The sequence below is a fragment of the Opisthorchis viverrini genome, assembly GCF_000715545.1.
Source record: "Opisthorchis viverrini unplaced genomic scaffold opera_v5_67, whole genome shotgun sequence".
Classification (NCBI taxonomy): domain Eukaryota; kingdom Metazoa; phylum Platyhelminthes; class Trematoda; order Opisthorchiida; family Opisthorchiidae; genus Opisthorchis; species Opisthorchis viverrini.
In genome coordinates this window covers 1,381,667-1,386,176 of record NW_008751722.1, presented here as the reverse complement: position 1 = coordinate 1,386,176, position 4,510 = coordinate 1,381,667, and positions in this window count along the sequence as shown.

Here is a 4,510-nt window from a genome sequence, read left to right as displayed (position 1 = left end):
CGGTAACTCGACAGGCGTAGCATACGGCCCGGCCACTCAAGTTTGCAGTGACTGATGTTTCGCCGGTGATCTGTTTCCGATCCTCTCGAGAAAACTTAGTTGCTGCTGAACCCAACAGGAATGTTATAAAATTTAACACACACCATATAAAAAACTTTGGGAGCAATAATGACGACACGCTATCTCCCTGATTTTCTTCTGCTAATTCTCTCAACCATGTAAATCGGTACTCGTAGCCAGATATCCAACCCGTCAACCGGATAATTGTTCTCATGTTTCACAATTCTACACTGAATCAGCACCAACAGATTATCTGTTTTTAAAGATGTGATGTCCCAAGGCGAAGCGACAGAATCTCTCAATCTTTCATGTGGACGTCCAGTTTAGTAACTGGCTCACCGAGAATTTTCCTGAACGGTGTTGGCAAAAATCAGGCCAGTCGAAGTATCGGAATTGGACCAGCACACCAATGCTAAATTCTCTATGCCGGGTGATTTTGACGCGCGTGAATCCTGAGTTTCTGACAGCAAAGCCTTTTGAAAAGTGTGAGGAGTGCTCATTATTCTTGCACCAACTTCCTGAACACTTAAATGTAACATACTCATAAAATACATAGTTGATCTGCTCGTTTTTTCGCAATGTAAGGCAAATACGTTAAGAGCAACCATGTATGCTCATGACGTAATTCATATTTACCCACACACTTACGGTCTCTTAGTACAACTACTCCAACAGTCGTTTACATGGGCGAGCTGTTTGTTATATTTTTTGTACCAGACATCCTATCAGAATAGGGCATGTGATTGGTTTAGCAGGAGGGAAAAGGGAGGTGTTCCCTTTCAGCGAAAACCGGTTAGTGTTCGGTCTATGGTAAACACTTACACAACGCAAGCGGGAACTAGCATAATTTTGTCATGTTTTTACCGTGGTCGCTGAGTGAATAGGAATTTCAATCGTAAATCTACACCATGCAAACCTTGGAACAAGAAGCGTGCTGTTGAAACTTGCTTGGGTCCTGTTAAGAGTGACTCCTACATTACACATCATCATCGAACATTACACTACTGATTTCATCTTATTTATTACGGTACACTTGAAACGTCGGGTTAAACTGTTCTTCTAGGCTACTGCTCTCTTCTAAAACCTGTTAGTGGAGAAACCTGATACAAAAACCCAGCTTATTTGGTCCATTCACGTGACACCAACGCGTCAACGGCTACTACCCTGTTGACCTATCTATCTTCAGATCATTAATTCACTTAACAACTGATCTGGCAATGCAACTTCATGACCATTGGGTGTCCCGCTGGGTATTTTCTAACACACTATATCTATTGTACGCGTAACATTCACCCTATTGGCAGCTAGCGGTGCGGTTTTCAATTTTTTTACTTTCCATTTTTTTGCGACCAGTCTCAGTGGCAGGACATTGATCTCTTTTCAAGCCATAAGCCTTTGAGATATCCGATAGATTTCATTGTACACCAGCGGTCGATGAAGCCCAAAGATTTTGCACCCTATATGCTCGGCCTGGAGAAAACATAGAAAAGCGTCTGTTCGATGCTTTCTTTGAGAGTTGCGCCTGATAATTTGTGTTTTTAACAGGCTGGTTACACACCAGACAATTCCAGATTTTTATCATGAAATAAATCAGACAAGAACGAATGCATCTGCTTATTTTTCCTATTACGAAGGATAACAAAAATATTCCAACAAAAACTGCGGCTTCCTCCACGAAGATCTGAGTTTCTAGTTGAAAAGAATTGGGATAAAAACACTTGTCTGGAGATGGAGGGACTCACTCATTCTTTCATTTTAATTGCTGTTCACATATCCGTCAAATGGGATGCGAAATAAAGAATCTAAATGTCCTCAATTTTTGGTTTTCAGTCTGTCCTAAACCATGTCTTGTCTACAGTGCGCGTATGACCCACAAAGCACATGAAGAACCGCTGGTAGAAACTGCTCGTTCAATTTCACTACTGTTTTCAGATGATTTGATGTAATCAAAAGAATTTTCTCTGGGAGATTTGCTGAAGCACACGAGACTCAAGGTCATTTTTATATCCTGACCTATAAGGAAATGTTATGGGATTTTTTTCTGAGTAACAAACTTGTCATATAGCAAGCGTCCCGTCATAGTGAATGTGGTTGAGTCCCGAGAAGACCAAATGTCAGAGAGATTTCATCCTCAGTAGAACTCGTGCGTTAGACGTAAATATAAAGTATGCGTGACCATTTCAAGTTGGTTCCAAAAATTGTAAATCCACTGTCATATTTTCTCCTTTTTGTGAAATTAAACAATGGGTTTACGGTCGCTAGTGTCATTGGCATGTTCGTCTGGCTACATAGTATGGCCTTCAGCGTAACAAGACGAACGAATCCGTGTCTGATGTAGTGCGTTCAGTTTCGGTGTACATTCACGATGTCCCTTTGTTATCGGCTATTTATTTAGCTTGACCTGGAAAATACTACAGTGAAATTTATTGTGAACGCTCTATATGTGTAAGTGAGTAGTTTGTTGTCATATTCCTCACTCGATATCTGTATGTGATCTAAGCAACTGTGGGCTTAGAATAATTCTTCCGAACCTGCTGGGAGAAAACTTCAATTAGCCGTGAGGCAGAACGGTTAACAATTTACCTTCAAGATTTCGGTAAACTCGTGGCTTCATATAATCCAGTCGTGAAAATTTACCAAGGTCCAAACTTAGGGATATTGTCAATCGAAAAGTGAAGTCACTCTACACTAAAAAGCTGAGAAGCACCCCACAGCTATCGCATCCTCACCGGAAATTATCAGCAGTATGCATGTGGCGAACTTCAAGGAACATTCGAATCCGCTTCGGTGAGAATCCGAGAATCCAAAATCAGGACCTGAACTAGTCCTGGTAGCAGTACTGGTTCAGTTTCAGCTACTAATGAATGCATCCAATGAACACGAGAGCTGTTGAAACTTTCGCTTGTCGAAGACCCGCCTTTGATCCTTATAATTCTCCCTTGTTCTCACAACTGGAGGACGTCTGTGCAGAGAAAGTCTTTTGACCTGTAATGATTGTGATTTTTGGGATCTGTTCACCAGAGCTCAATCCTAGTGCAGGTGGGTGTTGTTGAGAAGTCCACAAAATGTTTCTATTTAAGGTGTAAAAATTATACTGCAGTTACATATCAAGAAGTATCTGCGACAGACTTGTCAAAAGGGGCGTCAGAGAGATTCAACGAAGCAGTTCAGCAAACAGGAGTGGAAGTTGAAGTTTTCAGAATAGGTGGTAAATGCTTCCTCTTGTCTTCAGGCAATCATTTTGATTAATACTTGTTAAACAGGGGAATTTGCTGCGCTCATGTTTCGCTTTTAGTGATACTAGTCAGTAGTTGGGCTGTTCGACGACGGGGCCAGTCATATAACCGAAACAATCCTTGCTATACCGGATAATCCCATGGGTCTGACATGCAGAAACAAGAACCTATGGAGTCACACTAGCAAGGGTTCGGTTCGCCTCACCCAAGGAACGGCTATTGGGCTTTTGACAAACCAGTGATCATCAATAGCACTGACAGCAATACACCAGCAATACATACCGGTGCTTGATTTCCATACCAACATGAGAGTGGGAAACGTGTAACCCATGGGAAAAGGTAGGGACTTACAGCGAAGAATCCTTATGTTCGTAAGGAAACCAATCAAGAAGGAGAATCAGAATTACGTAATAGCGCACTACCACTGTTGATTACCTATTGAAATTTATCTACCAAAATGTTGAAAGAATCCTTCCAAAAGCAAAATGTTGAAGAAAGCAGTAAGTAAACTCCAGGCTTACGAGATCCGTTAACACTCATTTCCTCTCAACAGGGGTGCCTCTAGTAGAAACAGGCATGATAAATTCCTGAAGGTTAATAGTTCTAGAGAACCATCGTGCCAGATTGTGTGTAATTTCCTGTAGAAAAGTTATAAGAGGTTCACAAATCCAGTTTACTTCTATTAGTATGCCCCTCCGCCTACCACATTCAAATTCTGTCAGAATCTTATCTATTCCAAATTATGGGCCGATTTGTAATACTAAACGTGAGAAGAAACCGATATCATAACTTATTGAACTATAAATAGCAAAGGGAAAGCACGTGCACGCAGTGAAACAAAATGCTTTACCCAGAGAATCACAAAGCAAAACCTTCAACAGAAGCAAGCTTGGTGCTAAGTCAGTGCTTGTGAAGGTTGTGGATAATGTATGACTACCAGAAGCAGGTAGACAAGGATGGATGTGAAAAGACAGTGCGTGATTGATGAACGTTTAAAGCAGTGAAGACCCATCGGAACAGGACTCCGGTCCACCACCCAGGATAATTTGGTGTCCGGTCTCCCTTCATAACACGTCTCCGAGCATCAATAGATGTAGGTTTCACACTCAAGAAAGCATGTAACGGTTTCCAAGAGCATCCCAACTAATAGAAAACCCGTTCTAATCGGTTCGAAGGAAAGTGACACAGTAATCTATTTTGGACAGAGTGATTAT